General features: G+C 35.6%; 1 long non-coding RNA gene across 1 annotated transcript; it reads right to left on the bottom strand.

Moving 5' to 3' along the window:
* Positions 1-691: 691 nt before the first annotated feature.
* Positions 692-2677, bottom strand: LOC121035752 (uncharacterized). The gene is made up of 3 exons (XR_005793047.1): positions 2580-2677; positions 847-850; positions 692-728 (listed from the first exon to the last, which is right to left on the bottom strand). It is a non-coding gene; the product is annotated as an uncharacterized LOC121035752 (long non-coding RNA).
* Between the last annotated feature and the right edge of the window lie 16634 nt (positions 2678-19311).

Below are 19311 nucleotides of genomic sequence, written 5' to 3'. Positions count from 1 at the left end.
CAATTTCAGGGTGTGAAATAGAAAAACTAGCTTCATTATATAGGTCAAAGTATTATGTTACTTTTGGAAGACATGCATGACTAATGAAGGATGCTTTGAGGTTATTATACATTTTGTTGGAAAGAAATGGACATTAATTTGATTTTATTATTTTTTTTTTTAAATTTTTTTTTTTCAACGTTTATTTATTTTTGGGACAGAGAGAGACAGAGCATGAACAGGGGAGGGGCAGAGAGAGAGGGAGACACAGAATCGGAAACAGGCTCCAGGCTCCAGGCTCTGAGCCATCAGCCCAGAGCCTGACGCGGGGCTCGAACTCACGGACGGCGAGATCGTGACCTGGCTGAAGTCGGAGGCTTAACCGACTGCGCCACCCAGGCGCCCCATTAATTTGATTTTAAAAGTAACCCATATTTAGGGCAGTAAGAGATCAGAAGCTTCTGTGAAAGTTATAATTGTATTATTAAGACTTTCCACTAAAGAATAAAATACATATAGAAAGACTAAAAAAAGTACAGCCTGATAAATTTCTATTATTTTATCTTTTACTTTACTTTTTAAATGAAGTTTTTAATTTTAATTCCAGTATAGTTAACATACGATTTTAAATTAGTTCCAGGTGTACAATGTAACAATTCAACAATTCTATATGTCGTTACTCAGTGTTTGTCATGGTAAGGGTACTCTTAATCCCCTTCACCTATTTCACCCATCCCCCACCCATGTCCCTTCTGATATGCTTTATTTTAGCCTGACAAATTTTTAAAAAGTGAACTCATTCCTGTAATCTCTATTCAGGCCACAAAGTGTCTAACATCCCAAACCCCATTACCAGCCGCTCCCAACCCTCCTCCTAATAGTTGTCACTGTCTTGAATTCTATCATCACAGATTAGTATTGCTTCTTTTAAATGTTATACATGGAATAAAAAAATACATATTATTCATCTCGTGTTTGCTTAATGCTACATTTTCTTTGTGTTATTTGCCTATATTTTGCAGACAGCAGTAATTGGTTCATTGCAATTGCTAGATAATCTGTTGGTGAAAATTTAGCTTGTTTTCAGCTTAAGCCCATTATAAATAATGTATATTGAGCATATTTTACATGTTTTTATAATTTATGCAAGAATTTGTGTTGGGTGCAAGTTTTAGTCTTAGAGTATGTTCAGTTTTATTACATATTGCCACAATAGTTTGTATCAAATTTATTTTTTCTAGCAGCATTTGAGAGTTAGTGTTTATTTCACATTATTGCCAACACACTATATAACTATGTTATCTATCTATCTATCTATCTATCTATCTATCTATCTATCATCTATCTATCTATCATCTATCATCTTTCTATCATCATCAATTTATGCTTATATTTATAAAATATTTACAAATATTTATACATGTGCTATGGATATAAATTTTAGCTCTTCTTCTGTGAATATGATTGTATCTAGTTGTGTTTTTAATTCACATGCCCCAGGTTACTAATGTGGTTGCCTGTTTCTTCACGTATTCATACAAAGACCATTGGGGATTTTGGACAACCACACTCTTCCCACTGAGATACTATTCCTTTCACCTAAAGAATCCAGTGTAGTATTTCCTTTAGTATCAGTCTGCGGCTATCACTTATTTCCATTTTCACTTGTGAGCTATAACTATATTTGATTTTTATTTTGAAATTATTTTTCCAAGACCTATAACTCTAGGGTGTCAATTATTTTCATTTTAACCCTCTGAATATATTTTTTAAATAGTTATTCAGCTTCTTTTTTCTTTTTTTAATTCCTTCCTTCTGTCCTTTCTCTAAGAGCTTAGCTATGAATCTGACTGTAGCTTACATTTTTAAGTTTTAGGTAATACGCATATTTGCTCTGGATGTTTTCAGTATGTTTACTCTATGTTACATTTTTAGCAGTTATATATATATATGTTATGCCCAGTATTCAGATTTATTTTTTCTTTGAAATTTAATTGCTTATTAAAACTGTTGCTTGATGTCCTTCATCAGTTTTAAGAAAGATTTTGCCATTTTCTGTTCAATGCCACTCTGTTCCATCTTTTTCCTTCTTGTTGAGAATTCAGTTACTAATATGAGATATTGCTTCATTATTTTCCATGTGTCTCACATGCTGTTTCTATTTTTACCCTTTATCTTGCAGCTTTTATTCCATTTTCAATTCTTTTAAATTTTGTCAATTCTGTTAAAATCACCTATGTGTTTTCAAAATTCACTTATTTTATTTTTCAGTGAAGAACTTCCATTAGATTTCTTTTTAAGATTCCATTTCTCTGTCAAAATTCACCATGTTCATGTTATTTTCTTGCACATACATGTAGCAGTTATTTTAATGTCTATAAAAATACCTTCACTATATGCATCTCCTGTAGATCTGCTTATATTTGGGGTTTGCTTTTTGTTTAATGTAACTTATTTTCAAGTTAGCTAACATAAATTGTGTGCTCTTGATTTTGGGGGTAGATTCCCATGATTCATCGCTTACATACAACACCCAGTGCTCATCCCAACAATTGCCTTCCTCAATGCCATCACCCATTTTCACCTCTTCCCCACCCCACCATCAACCCTCAGTTTGTTCTCTGTATTTAAGGCTCTCTTGTGGTTTGTCCCTCTCACTGTTTAAAACTATTTTTCCCCTTCCCCTCCCCCATGGTCTTCTTTTAAGTTTCTCAAGTTCCACATGTGAGTGAAAACATATGATATCTGTCTTTCTCTGACTGACCTATTTCACTTAGCATAATACCCTCCAGTTCGATCTATGTTGTTGTAAGTGGAAGGATTTCATTCTTACTCATTGACAAATAGTATTCCATTGTATATATAAACCACATCTTTAACCATTCATCATTTGGACATTTGGGCTCTTTCCATAATTTGGCTGTTGTTGAAAGTGCTGCTATAAACGCTGGGATACATGTGCCCTTATGAATCAGCACTACTGTATCCTTTGGATAAATTCCTAGTGGTGCTATTGCTGGATCGTAGGGTAGTTCTATTTTAAATTTTTTGAGGAATCTCCACACTATTTTCCATAGCGGCTACACCAGTTTGCATTCCCACCAACAGTGCAGGAGAGTTCCCATTTCTCTACATCCTCACCAGTATCTGTTGTTTCCTGAGTTGTTAATTTTAGCCACTCTGACTGGTGTGAGGTTGTATGTCAATGTGGTTTTATTTGTATTTCCCTTATGATGAGTGATGTTGAGTATCTTTTCATGTGTCTGTTGGCCATCTGGATGTCTTCTTGGAAAAGTGTCTATTTATGTCTTCTGCCCATATCTCCCCTGAATTTTTTGTTTTTCAGGTGTCGAGTTTGATAAGTTCTTTATCGATTTTGGATACTAACCCTTTATCCAATATGTCATTTGCATATATCTTCTCCCATTTCATCGGTTGCCTTTTAGTTTTGTTGATTGTGTCCTTTGCAGTGTAGAAGTTTTTATCTTGATGAGGTCCCAATAGTTTATTTGTGCTTTTATTTCCTTTGCCTTTGAAGACATATTGAGCAGGAAATTCTGCAGCTGAGGTCAGAGAGGTTGTTGCCTCTTTTCTCCTCTAGGGTTTTGATGGTTTCCTGTCTCACATTTAGGCCTTTCACCCATTTTGAGTTTATTTTTTGTGTATGGTGTAAGAAAGCTGCCCAGCTTCATTCTTCTGAATGTTGGTATCCAGTACTCCCAGCACCATTTGCTAAAGAGACTATCTTTTTTCCATTGGATATTCTTTCCTGCTTTGTCAAAGATTAGTTGGCCATACATTTGTGGGTCCAATTCTGGGTTCTCTATTCTGTAGGTCTACGTGTCTGTTTTTGTGCCAATACCATACTTTCTTGATTAGTGCAGCTTTGTAGTAGAGGCTAAATTCTGGGATTGTGATGCCTTCCGCTTTGGTTTTCTTTTTCAACATTACTTTGGCTATTTGGGGTCTTTTCTGGTTCCATACAAATTTTAAGATTGTTTGCTATGGCTTTGATAAGGATGCTGGTGTAATTTTGATTGGAATTGCATTGAATGTGTAGATTGCTTTGCGTGGTATCAACATTTTAACAATATTTGTTCTTCCAATCCATGAGCATGGAATGTTTTTCCATTTCTTTGTGTCTTCTTCAATTTCTTTCATAAGTTTTCTATAATTTTCAGCATACAGATCTTTTACATCTTCAGTTATGTTTATTTCTAGGTACTTTATGCAATTGTAAATGGGATCAATTTTTTGATTTCTCTTTCTGTTGCTTCTGTATAGAAATGCATCTGATTTCTGTTCCATCTGATACATTGATTTTATATCCTGTGACTTTGGTGAATTCATGTATCATTTTTAGCAGCTTTTTGGTGAAGTCGTTTGAGTTTTCCATGTTGAGTATCATGTCATCTGTGAAAAGTGAAAGCTTGACTTTTTCTTTGCCAGTTGGTGTGCCTTTTATTTCATTTTGTTGTTTGATTTCTGATGCTATGACTTCTAGCACTATGTTAAACAACAGTGGTGAGAGTGGACATCACTGTCGTATTCCTAGGCTCAGGGGAAAGCTCTCAGTTTTCCCCATTGAGGATGATATTAGCTGTGGGCTTTTCATATATAGCTTTTATGATGTTAAGGTATGTCTTCTATACTGACTTTCTTGATGGTTTTTATTAAGAAAGATGCTGTATTTTGTCAAATGCTTTTTCTGCGTCTATTGATAGGATCATATGGTTTTTATCTTTTTTTCTGTTAATGTGAGGTATCATACTGATTAATTTGCAAATAATTGAACCAGTCCTGTAGCCCAGGAATGAATCCCACTTGATCATGGTAAATAATTCTTTTAATACTCTGTTGAATTTGATTTGCTAGTATCTTGTTGATCATTCATGTTCATCAGGGGTATTGGCTTATAATTCTCCTTTTTAGTGGGGTCTCTGTCTGGTTTGTGAATCAAAGTAAGGCTGGCTTCATAAAACGAGTCCTGCAAACTTTCCTTTCTGTTTCTGTTTTTTGTAACAGCTTGAGAAGGATAGGTATTAACTCTGCTTTAAATGTCTGGTAGAATTCCCTTGGGAAGCCATCTGGCCAAGGAATTTTATTTGTTGGGAGATATTTTATACTGATTCCATTTATTCACTAGTTATGGGTCTGTTCAAATTTTCTATTTCTTCCCATTTGAGGGAATTTGTCTAGGAATTTGTCCATTTTGTCCAGGTTGTCCAGTTTTTTGGCATATAATGTTTCATAGTATTCTCTAACAAATGTTTGTATTTCTGTGCTGTTGGTTGTGATCTGTCCTTTTTCATTCATGATTTTAACTATTTGGGTTCTCTCTGTTTTCTTTTTGAGAAGTCTGGCCGAGGGTTTTTCAATTTAGTTTATTTTTTTTCAAAAAACCAGCTCTTAGTTTCATTAATCTGTTCTACTGTTTTTTTGTTTGTTTGTTTGTTTTGGTTTTTTTTTTTTTTTTTTGGATTCTATACTGTTTATTTCTGCTCTGATCTTTATTATTTCTCTTCTTCTGCTGGTCTTGTGGTTTCTTTGCTGTTCTGCTTCTAGTTCCTTTAAGTGTGCTGTTAGGTTTTGTGTTTGGGATTTTTCTTGTTTCTTGAGATTGGCCTGGATTACAATGTATTTTCTTCTTAGGACTGCTTTTGCTGCACCCCAAAGGGTTTGGACTGTCATGTTTTCATTTTCATTTGCTTCCATATATTTTTAAATTTCTTCTTTAATTGCATGGTTGACCCATTCATTCTTTAGTAAGATGTTCTTTAACCACCATGCATTTGGAGGCTTTCCAAATTTTTTCTTGTGGTTGATTTCAAGTTTCATAGCATTGTGTTTAGGAAATAGGCATGGTATGATCTCAATTCTTTTATATTTATTGGGGGCTGTTTTGTGACCCAGTATGTGATCTATCTTGGAGAATGTTCCATGTGCACTCGAGAAGAATGTGTATTCTGCTGCTTTTGGATGAAAAATTCTGATTATATCTGTCAAGTTCTCTGGTCCAGGATCATTCAGGGCCATTGTTTCTTTTTTGATTTTCTGTGTAGATGATCTTTCCATTGTTGTAAGTGGAGTATTAAAGTCACCTGCAATTACCATATTCTTATCAATAAGATTGCTTATGTTTGTGATTGATTAATGTAAATATTTGGGTTCTTTCAAGTTGGGAGCATAAACATTTATAATTGTTAGTTCTTCTTGATTGATAGATCCTGTAATTATGATATAATGCCCTTCTTCATCTCTTGTTACAGGATTTAGTTTCAAATCTAATTTGTCTGATATAAGTATGGGTACTCCAGCTTTCTTTTGACTTCCAGTAGCATGATAGGTGGTTGGTTCTACACCCCCTCACTTTCAATCTGAAGGTGTCCTCGGGTCTAAAATGAGTATATATGTATATACATATAGACAGATCTTGTTTTGTTTTGTTTTATACATTCTGATACCCTATGTTTTTTGATTGGGGTATTTAGTCCATTTACATTCGGAGTGATTATTGGAATAGATATATTAGTGTCATTGTATTAACTGTAGGTTTCGTGCTTGTGGTGATGTCTCTTGCCCTTTGTAGTCTTTGCTGCTTTCCAGTCACAGAGTCCCCCTTAGGACCTCTTACAGGGATGGTTTAGTTGTTCTGAATGACAACCTTTATGGATAAAGGATTCCTGGCTGCATGTTTTTCCTATTCAGCACATTGAATATTTCCTTCCATGCTTTTCTGGTCTGCCTAGTGTCAGTGAACAGTTCTGCTACTACACTTATATGTCTACTTTTGTAGGTTGAGGAATGTTTGTCCCTAGTTGCTTTCAGAATTCTCTCTTTATCTTTGTATTTTGCCAGTTTCACCATCATGTGCCATGGAGAAGACCTATTCTTGTTGAATCAGAAGGGAGTTCTCTGTGCATCCTGGGTTTGGATGTCTGCTTCCTTCCCCAGATTAGGGAAGTTCTCAGCTATAACTTGTTCAAGTAAACCTTCTGCCCCTTTCTCTCTTCTTCTTCTTCTGGAATTCCTATGATGCAGATATTATTACATTTCATTGAATCTTATTCTCCCCTTTGCTTTCTCCATCCTTGCTGTCACTGCATCTAGTTTATTTTGCACCTCATTTACATTTATTAACTTGTCATGATTATTTGTTAGTTCCTTGATCTCTGCAGCAATAGATTCTCTGCTGTCTTCTATACTTTTTTCAAGCCCAGTGATTAATCTTATGACTATTAGTCTAAATTCTTGATCAGATATATTGTTTATATCTGTTTTGAGCAATTCTCTAGCTGTCATTTCTTCCTGGAATTTCTTTTGAGGATAATTTTTCTGTTTCATCATTTTGGAAAGTTTTCTGTCCCTTGTATGTTTTAATAGATTGTTATGTGTCCTGCACCTGCAAACACTACTAAATTAAAAAGGGGCTATATGCTGTCTAGGGCCTGGCCCTTCAGGAGGTGCTTTTGGAGTGTGTTACATGGTCTTTGTTCTTGTGACTCTGGTTGCTTTATCTCCCTACTTGTAGTGGTGGATTGGATCTTCCATCAGGTGTGCTTTGATTTTTGTTGTTGAAGTAACCCTGGAAAATTAAAAAAAAGAGGGGGGTGGAATAAGCCTTATCCCACACAAAGAGAGAAATGACAGGGGTGGGAAAAAAGAAAAGTAAATAAAATTGATGAGGCAGAGAAACTATATGGCTTAATCCAGAGAGAGAGAGGAAAATAAAGAAAGAGTTAGAAAAAAGGTGTAAAAAGAATAGATTAAATATGCCTGCTTAAGCAACCAACAACCAGAATAACCAGACTAGAGAAGGGGAGAAATGAGAGGAAGAAAAGGAAGAAAAAAATATATATAATAAGAATTGACCAAGAATTAAATCAGAAAATGCACAACCTCTGGTGCCTTGGAACTTGTGGCTGGGCTGGTCTGGTGTGGTCAGTGTCAATCTTGTTCTGGTAGATAGGCAGCTACCAGGGGTAGAGGGGCGTGGCTTGGTGTAGGTGGGTCCTGCCTCCACTGTGGGCCCCTTGTCCATTCCCTGAAGCCCCCACCACCACCACCACCTTGTTGGTGATGGAGAGAAAAATGGCTATATCCCAGTCTCTCCTCCCTGGACCAGATATACCAAATCACTCTGTTCAGGCCATCTTCACATTGCTGCGTGGGCACAAATGGGCTCTTTTTTCTGTTCCACAGTCTCCTGTGCCTCCCAGGCACTCAGATGGGATTCAAACCTGGATGTTTTAAAGAATCCCACTCCTCATGCTTCAGTTCCTGTGTAGTTCCACTCCACCCATCCAGCCGACAAAGGGTCTCTGACTAGCGGGCACAAGCAATGTCCTTTGTCCTTGGAACAATTTTTTGCCTTCTTCCAACAGCACTCAAAGGAGAGGATTGCTTTCTCTGGATTGTAGACTGTGCTTCTGAGCTAGTTATTGAGCCTGGGGCTGGCTCCCCACTTCCCCAGGTGTGCAAACAGCGCAGTTTGGAGAAAGCCCTGCAGTTAAAAATTGGTTCCTTCACTGTTTTTTTTTTCCATTCCTGGTCCGTGGTTTTTCTCTTTTCCAAGTACAATCCGATACTTCCACAGCCTCTCTTTCTCTTCCTTTTCCCTTTCCACAGAAGGGGATCCCTCCCCTCCATTCCTACACTGCCCATTTTATCTCTCACAATTTGTAATCACCTACCTATAGCCTGCCAAGTTGTCCCCATGGGACCCTGGAGATGTCTCTGTGACTTGTGCAGTCTGGACTCTTGGAATCCCAAGTCCTCTGGCCTCAACACTGCTGTGTTTGAGGGATGAGGGAAGTTTGGGTCCCCCTACTTTACCATGCATGGTTTTCTTTTTTCTACTGCTTTTGGACAATTCTTATGTTGTTTTCATTAGTTTTTAATTGAATAAGAGATATTTTGGGTAAAAACTATAAATATATTTTAATACCTTGTATGATAATATCTTTCTTCATAAAGATTATTTTGTTTTAGTCTGCCATTTAGATTGAGATTATATCACCAGATATTTATTTGGACTTTACTTCTCGTGTCTACTAATCTATACTCTGTTCAACTTACTCCTAGGGTTTATGCAGAGCTGAAAATGTGTATTACACGTCAGGTTCCTTCATCTTTGTTACATTCTCAACTGTAGTTTTTATTTGTTCAGCAGTATAAGTTTTCCAATATTTCTGTTCAGCTTCTCATCCTATCATCCACAGCTTTTGGATTGGCAAATGCCCTCATGTGGAGAACTGAGAAGCACATGGGTCTGACATCCATGGGATTATTTTCTCTCTGGGAGTGTGTCTTTCCCCACCTGAAGCCCAAGTAGCTTCAGTAACTCTCCAAAGCTTTCATCCTGATTTAAAAAATTCATCTCTTTCTTTTTTGTCTAGCTTTTGTAGTTACCAACAGTGGTGGGTTTTGAAGCTGCAGACCTACACATTCTTTATATAATTCTTTGTACAATCCTCCATAAATATGAAACTTCTTTAAACAAAATGCAAAATATCATAGTTCTTACAAATAAAAATAACAAATGGAAAGAGCAGTAATATATTGTACTAGATTGATAAAGATTAGGATATATTTTATTTTTACTACCCATTAACAATTTTAAATTAGACATTCAAAACAATTACTGGAATTATGTACAGTGTTAGGTAAGACTTTAATACATCTATTTCTTGGTCACTGATCTTAGTATAATAAATTATTATCGATTTTTATTACTACTCACATAACTTTTATTTCATTAATGTGTTAAACATTGATTTTGCATAAATAGTTTTCAAAGTAGAGCATTCAGTAGTAATTTGCTGACACAAAATAATATATAATGTTTTTATACTTTACTTATGCCTTAACTTTCTGTAATTTTGAGCATTAACATCCCACATGTAAGTAAGTAATATATTTCTTTTCTCTGATTGTCTATTTTGCCATAGTAGTTATTAGATGATTTCAAAATCTTCTTTTTCTTTTAACATTATTTATTTATTTATTTTGAGAGAGAGAGAATGAGAGAGAGCGAGCACATGAATGGGGGATGGGCAGAGAGAGAGAGAGAGAGTGAGAATCCCAAGCAGACTACTTGCTATCAGCACAGAGCCTGATGTGGGATTTGATTTTATGAATGGTGAAATCATGCCCTGAGCTGAAATCAAGAGTTGGTCACTTAATGGACTGAGCCACCCAGGTGTCCCGATTATATAATTTTCTGCTTTTTGTCTTTTGACACTTTTAGAATGTCATTTCAGAAGTATGTACCTTTTTACCTCAAGAAATATCCCAAGTATGAAAGGAGAAATATATATATTTTTTTAATTTTTAGATTTCTATCTCCCATTCCTCCTTTGCATAGTCCCTTGAGAGTATCATTTAAATAATTATATACCTAGCAGATTGTTTTGAGAACAAAATCTGTTTAACACTGTATAAAAAAATCTCTGGCCATTAATTACTGATGTAGAAAGAAAAAGGAAAAAAAACACCCTCAATAGACATTAGCTAATTATAGCCTTTGTGCCAGGCATTACTAAAATTTTGAAATCACACTGGTGAAAAATACATGTTTCTTGTACTCAAGGAACTCACTATCTAGCAGATATAAACACATGCAAACAAATATGTAATATAGTATTGCAAAGTTCCATAAGAGAGGATCTGGGAAGACATTTCATGATAAAGAGACAATCATATGTCATACAGAGTGGTTACACCAAATAATTTTCTTTGAATTTCAGTTCTGCTGATCAGATAGAACTCCTGGTATTGGTAGAAAGGAATGAGGCTGGAGGGAGGAGTAAGTGAGATGAGATCAGATGATAAAAAGTCTTATATAACACAGAAGGTAATCTTTTCTTCTATATTTAAACTGTCTCTCTAATTAATGGCTTTAAATATCATCTATATATTCATAACAACCAAATATATACCTTACACCTTGATTTGTCTTGATCTCTAATAAGCAGTGTGTCCAATGGAGAGAGTCAATAGTATTTCATAAGACATTTGTTTTGGTGGGATATTAGACAAGTCCATGAGAATGCAATGGTTCTGCTAATATATATGGGTGGATTTGGGGGACTTATTAATAATAACAATATTACTACAAATAATAGTAATAATGACCATGTTTTTGAAACTCAATTTTGATTAATCCAAAAATGATCTTATATTTAAACAATGCTATTATATAGGCATTATTTTCCCAGTATTATAGGCAAAGATTTGAAAGCAAAGCAAAATCCTTAAGTAGAGAGTTAGAACTCAAACTCAGATCTGCACCTCTGAAGTCGGAGCATATATTGTGAAATATGGAAAAAAAGATGATGGGTTGAATTTTTAAAGTTTATTTATTTATTTTGAGAGAGAGAGAGAGAGAAAAAAATAAATGCGTCAGGGAAAGGCAGAAAGAGAGAATCCCAAACATGCTTGCTCTGCCAGCACAGAGACCGATGCAGGGCTTGAATCCATAAACTACTGTGAGATCATGACTTGAGCCGAAGTTAAGAGTTGGAAGTCTAACTTACTGAGCCACTAGGTACCCTGGTTGACTTTTGAACATTTTGATTTTGGAAAGGGCTTGATTCATATGAAGTCAAAAGACTATTGAATATTTTTATCTGAAGCCCTTGAAAATGACCCTACATAGAGATCTGTGTTTAAATATCTTATAAAGGGCATGTAGAAGATTGTGCATTGAGACTGCTGAGATCATTTGTGTAAGAAATAGTGAAAAGGGGAAAAATAGAACTCATAACACACATTTTATAAACAGTTGGAGGAATATGAGCAAAGAAGGAGAATAAAAGAGTTTAAAAGGTAGGAAAAAATTAAAATCTGCTACAACATGGAAACCAAGGGATAGTGTTTCAAGTATTAGAGATAGTCAATAATGTTGGTGCCAAAGAAAGGTTAAGTAAGATGAAAAGTAATCTGTAGAGTTGAATTTTATTTTGACTCTGCCTTCTCTACTCCCTAAACCAAAAAACAATCCTTCTTTCTGTGCTAAATAACTCCTAGGATTTTTTCAGTTTTGAAAGCAATTTTTATTCCTTAGAGTGTTGTAGCTAAATTTTATCAGATTTTAACTTTTATTTTAATTCTAGTATAGTTAATATTGTGATATATTAGTTTCAAGTGCCAATATAATGACTTAATCCTATACATTACTCAGTGTTCATCATGATAAGTGTACTCTTAATTCCCTTCATCTATTTCACCCATTTCCCCACCAATCTCCCCTCTGGTAACCTCAGTTTTAACCTATAGTTAAGAGTCTGTTTTTTTTTTTTTCTCTCTCTTTTTTTAATTGTTCATTTGTTTTGTTTCTTAAATTCCACACATGAGTGAAATTACATAGTATTTGTCTTTCTCTGACTGAGTTATTTCAGTAAGCATTATACCCTCCAGATTCATCCATCTTGCTGCCAATGGCAAGATTTAATTCTTTTTATAGTTGAGTACTATTCTAGTGTGTGTGTGTATGTGTGTGTGTGTGTGTGTGTGTGTGTGTGTATCTGTGTGTGTTGTATGTATACATATCACATCTTTTTTGTCTATCCCTGGACACTTGGGCTGCTTCCATAATTTGCCTATTGTAAATAAACATGGGGTGCATGTATTTTTTTGATTTAGTGTTTTCACATTCTTTGAGTAAATATTTAGTAGTGGGATTAGTGGATCATATGTTAATTCTAGTTTTAAATTTTTGAGTAAACTTCTTACTGTTTTCTACAGTGGCTGCAGCAGTTTGCATCCCCACCAACAGTACACAGGGCTTCCTTTTTCTCCACATCCTTGCCAATACGTGTTGTTTCTTGTGTTTTTTATTTTAGCCATTCTGACAGGTGTGAACTGGTATCTCATTGTGGTTTTGATTTGCATTTCCTTGGTAGCAAGTGATGTTGAGCAACTTTTCATGTATCTTTTAGCTTCTTTGGAGAAACATCTGTTCTTGTCTTCTGCCCATTTTAAAATTCAATTATTTGTGTGTGTGTGTGTGTGTGTGTGTGTGTGTGTGTGTGTTGAGTTGTACAAGTTCTTTATATATTTTGGACACTAACCATTTATCAGATATGTCTTTTGCAAATAACTTTTCCCATTCAGTATGTTGTCTTTTAGTTTTGTTGATTGTTTCCTCCCCTGTGCAGAAGCCTTTTATTTTGATGTAATCCCAATAGTTTATTTTTGCTTTTGTTTCTCTTGCCTTAGGAGACATATTTAGAAAATGTTGCTATGGTCAGAGTCAGAGAAATTACTGCCTGTGCTCTCTTCTAAAATTTTTATGGCTTCAGGTCTTATACTTAGTCTTTAATCCATCTTGAGTTTATTTTTTTGAATAGTGTAAGAAAATGATCCAATTTCTTTCTTATGCATGTAGTTATCCAGTTTTCCTAAAACCATTTGTTGAAGACTGTCTTTTTCCCATATTCTTGACTCCTTTGTTAAAGATTAACTGACCATATAATTGTGCGTTTATTTCTGGGCTCTATTCTGTGGCATTGATTTCTGTGTCCATTTTTGGGCCACTACCATCCTGTTTTGATTATTACAGCTTTGTGGTATATCTTGAAATCTAGGATTGTGATATCTCCAGTTTTGTTCTTTTTCAAGATTGCTTTGGTTCTATGGGGTCTTTTTCAGTTACATACAAATTTTAAAGTTATTTGTTCTAGTACAGGTCTTTTACCTCCTTGGTTATTTTTATTTTTGGTGTAAATGTAAATTAGATTGTTTTCTTAATTTCTCCTTCTGTGGCTTCACTATTAGAATATATAAGTGCAATGGATTTCTGTGTATTAACTTTGTATCTTGTGACCTTCCTGAGTTCATTTATCAGTTTAGCAGTTTTTTGGTGGAATCTTTCAGGTTTTCTATCTATAGCACTATGTCACCAGCAAATAGTGAAAGTTTTGCTTCTCCATTACCAATTTGTATGTCTTATATTTCTTTTTCTTATCTGATTGCTGTGGTTAGAACTTCCAATACTATGTTGAATTAAAGCAGTGAGAATGGATATCCTTGCCTTGCTCTTGATCTTAGAGGAAAAACTCTCCATTGAGTATGATGATAGCTGTGAGTTTTTCATATACGGACTGTACTATGTTGAAGAATTCCCCTTAAATCTTCTTTGGTGAGAGTGTTTTTTTTTTTTAATTATAAATGCATGTTGTACTTTGTCAAATGATTTTTCTATGTTTATTGAAATGATCATATGGTGTTTATCCTTTCTCTTGTTGATGTGAAGTATCATGTTGATTGATTTGTGAATATTGAACCACCCTTTCATCTAAGGAATAAATCCTACTTGATTATAGTGAATGATTATTTTTTAAATGTATTGTTGAATTAAGTTTGCTAGTATTTTGTTAAGGATTTTTGTACTTAATGTTCATCAGAGATAATTGCCTGTAGTTCTCTTTTTCTGTAGTGTCTTTATCTGGTTTTAATATAAGGGTAACGCTGTCCTCATAAAATAAACTTGGAAGCTTTTCTTTCTCTTATATTTTTTGGAAAAGTTTGAAAATAATAGGCATTAACTCTTCTTTAAATATTTTGTAGAATTCACCTGTGAAATCGTCTGGTCCTGAACTCATTTTTATTTGGAATTTTTTGATTATTGATTCAATTTCATTACTTGTAATTAGTCTATTCAAATATTTTATTTCATCCTGATTCAACTAGGGGAGATTATATGTTTCTAGCAATTTATTCATTTCCTCTAGGTTGTTCAATTTGTTGTCATATGATTTTTCATAATATTCTCTTATAATCCTTTATATTTCTGTGGTGTCAGTTTTTATTTCGCCTCTTCCATTTCTGATTTTTTCTGAGTTTTCCCTTACTCTCTGCCTTTTTTTTTTCTTGGTGAATCTGGCTAGAGAGGTTTATCAACTTTGTTGATATTTTCTAAGAATCAGTTCTTGGTGCCATTGATCTGTTTTCATTTGTTTCTTTCAGTTTCTATCTTATTTATTTCTGATCTAATATTTATTATTCCCTTCCTTCTACTGGTTTTGGGCTTTGTCTATTCTTGTTTTCTCTAGCCTCATTAGGTATACATTTAGGTTGTTTATTTGAGCTTTTTCTTGCTTCTTGAGGTAGTCCTATATTGCTATAAACTTCCCTCTTAGAACAACTTTTGTTACATCCCAAAGATTTTGGACCATTGTGTTTTCATTTTAATTTATATCCATGTATTTTTTATTTATTCTTTGATTTCTTGGTTGACTCGTTCATTGTTCAGTAGCATGTTATTTATCTTCCATGTATTTGTGTTCTCTTCAGATATTTTCTTGTGATTGATCTCTAGTTTCATAGTGCTGTGGTCAGAAAAGATGCATGGTGTGACTTCAGTCTTTTTGAATCTTTTGAGACTTGTTTTGTGGCCCAATTTATGATATTTTCTGGAGAATATTCCATGTGCTCCTGAAAAGAATGTGTATTCTGCTGTTTTAAGATAAAGTGTTCTGAATAAATCTGTTAGATCCATCTGGTCCAGTGTGTCATTCAAAGCCACTGTTTCCTTGTTGATTTTTCTGTTTGGATGAGCTGTCCATTCATGTAAGTGGGGTATTAAAGTCCCCAACTGTTATTGTATTATTATCAATTAGTTTATTTATGTTTGCTATTATATATTTTATGTATTGAGTGCATAAATATTTACAGTTGTTATATCTTCTTGTTGGATTTTTTTCTCTTTATGATTATATAGTGTCCTTCTTTATCCTTGCTATAGTGTTAATTTCAAAGTCTATTTTGTCTGATGTAAGTATTGCTACTTCAGCTTTGTTTTCACTTCCATTTGTATGATAAATGCTTGTACATACCTTTGCTTTCAATCTGCATGTGTCTTTAGTCTGAATCTAGTTTCCTGTAGGCAGCATATAGAGAGGTCTTCAGTTTTTATCCACTCTATCACCCTGTCTTTCTTTTTTTTTTTTAATTTTTTTTAATGTTTATTTATTTTTGAGACAGAGAGAGACAGAGCATGAATGGGGGAGGGGCAGAGAGAGAGGGAGACACAGAATCGGAAGCAGCCTCCAGGCTCTGAGCCATCAGCCCAGAGCCTGACGCGGGGCTTGAACTCGCGAACCGTGAGATCGTGACCTGAGCTGAAGTCGGATGCTCAACCGACTGAGCCACCCAGGTGCCCCTCACCCTGTCTTTCAATTGGAAGATTTAGTCAATTTACATCCAAAGTAATTATTGATAGATATGTACCTATGCCATTCTGTTTCTTGTTTTATGGTTGTTTTGTAGTTTTTCTTTGTTCCTTTCTTCTCTTGCTCTTTTCTTTCATGTTTTGCTAGCTTTCTTTAGTGATATACTTGGATTACTTTCCCTTTATTCTTTGCATATCAATTACTGGTTTTAGATTCGTGGTTACCATTAGATTTATATATTACATCTTATGCATATAGCAGTCTATATTAAGTTGGTTATTTCTTAAGTTTGAATCCTTTCTAAAAGCACTAAATTTTTACTCCACTCCCCATCATGTTTAGGGCATATGGAATCTTATTTTACATCCTTTTATTTTGTGAATCCCTTGAATGGTTTTTATAGATATACTTAGTTTTACTACTTTTTTCTTCCTGCTTTTCTTACCCCTGCTTATGGTCTTTTCATTCAAAGAGTCCTCTTTAATGTTTCTTATAAGGCTGGTATAATGGTGAGGAATTCTTTTAACTTTTGTTTGTCTGGGAAACTCTATCTCTCTCTATATTCTGAATGACAGACTTGCTGGATAGACTATTCTTGACTGATTTTTTTTTTCCTTTCAGCACTTCGGATATACCATCCACCTCCTTCTGGCCAACAACATTTCTACTGAAAAATCAGCTGATAGCTTTATGGGCTTTGCTTTTCTCTTGCTTCTTTTGGAGTTCTCTTTTTACCACTACTTTTTATCACTACTCTTTTCCATTTTAATTACTCTTTGTCTTGATGTGAACCTCCTTGTGTTGATTTTCTTGGAGGCTCTCTTTGTCTCTTGGATTTGGATATTTCTTTCCTTCCTTAGATTTCTGAAGTTCTCAGTTATTTTTTTTTTGAGTAAATTTTCTGCCCTTATTTTTGTGAGATCCCTATAATATGAATATTATTATGCTTGATGGTGCCTCTGAGTTCCCTTAATCTATTTTTATTTTTTATTATTTGTTTTTCTCTCTCTTGTTCCTCTTGATTGCTTTCCATTACTCTGTCCTGCAGGTCACTGATCTATTTCTCTTTTTTCTCTATTCAACTATTTACTCTCTCTAGTGTATTTGTTTGTTTGTTTATTTACTTTTAGAGAGAGAAGGCAGGTGGGGGAGAGAGAGGGACAGAGAGAAAGATCTCAAGCAGGCTCCATGTTCAGCATGGAGACTGATGTGGAACTCTTTCCCACAACGCTGGTACCTTGACCTGAGCCAAAATCAGGACTTGGATGCTCAGCTGACTGAGCCATCCAGGGCCTCTTTAGTATTTTTTTTTTAACTTTAGTTATTGAGGTCATTATCTTTGGTTCTCATTTTGTGTTTTTTATTTCTTTGTTGAAGGTGTTGTTGAAGTACTCCACTCTTTTCTCAATTCCAATTCGTATCTTTATGACCAATAATTTAAATTCTCTGTTAGGCATATTACTTATCTCTATTTTGTTCAGCTCTTTTGCTGTGATTTTGTTCTCTTCTTTCATTTGGGACATATTCCTTAGTCTTCTCATTTTTTCTAACTCTCTGTGTCTGTTTCTGTGTGTTAGGGAAGTCAGATATGTGTCCTGCTCTTGAAATTAGTGACCTTATGAAGAAGAGGTCTTGTAGTGCCTTGTAGTACAGTGTCCTCTGTTTATCAGAACACGATGCTCCAGGGGTGTCTCATATGTGTTTGTGAGTGTCCTACTGTTGTGATTGATCCACATTTGCCTTCAGTCCAATCATCTGCAATGACTCTTTCTGCATGTTTTAGGGAGGGTTTTGTTCCTGTGTTATTTATGGGCCAGTCCAGGACAACATTGGGCTTGATTTGAAGCAGACCAGCCTTTTCCCAGAGATGCTATAGCACCAAACTTCAAGGTGTTGTGTTGTCTCCTGAGAAGCTTTCATTGGTGGGCAGGGCCTGCAGTCAGATCTGATGTGTGCCACTAGTCACTGTTGGGATTGTAGTCAGACTAGTGTGTGTGGCTTCTCTGTCTCCAGGGCAGAAGTCACTTTGGAATGTGCTGACCGCTGTCAGGGCTGCTTGCACACTGCCAGGTTTGTGATACTGCTTTGGATGGACTCCAGATAAGGGTTTATTGCCGGGGAAAGTCTGCAAGGGGCACACTCCAGGGTGCAATGTATGTTGCCAACAAAGTCTGCACTAGTCTGCTGTTGGAGGAGACCGCAACCACCAGAAAACTGCACAGGCTTTGATGGAGAGGCATATTCACAGAAAAGCATGGGGGGGGGGCGTGCACATTTAGCAAGGTAGCTGGAGAGTGTCAAGCTGCACTGGTGCCTACAGGTGTCTGTGTTTAGACTGGGCAGCAGATGAGGGAAATGGTGCCTTCCAGCTCTTTTGTTCTTGGAGAAATCTCTCAAAGATCCCTGCCCACTCCAGCACATGCTCTAAGACTAGTAAACAAATCTCCTTCCCTGATATCCCAGACATTTTTCAAACTGCTGCTTCAGTGTTGTATCTCAGCAGGGCTGTTTGTTGTGCTGTCTCTTTAAGGGCAGGGACTCAGTTTCCTATTGCCCTCCCAGCTCTCCCAGAGCTAGGCCTCCTGATTTTTAAAGTTCCAGGTATTAAGCCCCACTGATTGTAAAACTCATGAAGCCAGGCCCCTCTGGCCTTCAAAACAAAATGTTATGGGGATTTGTCTTCTTGGTGCAGACCCTCATGTCTGGAATGCCCGATGTGGTGTCCTCTCCTCTTCCCTTACCACACCCATGGCATCCTTCCCTCCTATGAATAGTCTTGTGGGTCCATTTGGCTCCCGACCATGTCTCCACCCTTTTTACTCTCTTAGATGTGGCCTCTTCTCTACATTTAGCTGTGAAGGATGTGTTCTGTCAGTCTTCAGGTCATTTTCTGGTTTAGCCACACTGACATGGGTGTTATCTAGTTGTATACATGGGGCAAAGTGAGCCCAGGACCCTCCTACTCTGCCATCTTCCCTGGAAGTCCTTCCAGAAGTTTGTCCAGCTTCATATCTATCATAAATTATCAATAATCTTTTACATGGATATTACCATACATAATTTAATTAGTAAAGTTACAATTGGTGCAAGAAAGAAAGTGTATTTCCAAGTATAATTTTATCTATTTAGATAAATTTAAAAAGTGTTTGGCAATAGA

Source organism: Herpailurus yagouaroundi, unplaced genomic scaffold (genome assembly GCF_014898765.1).
Source record: "Herpailurus yagouaroundi ecotype Mexico unplaced genomic scaffold, PumYag 162, whole genome shotgun sequence".
In the NCBI taxonomy this organism is placed as follows: Eukaryota; Metazoa; Chordata; class Mammalia; order Carnivora; family Felidae; genus Herpailurus; species Herpailurus yagouaroundi.
Note: the sequence above shows the minus strand (reverse complement) of the source record. Positions and strands in the feature narration are given on the sequence as shown.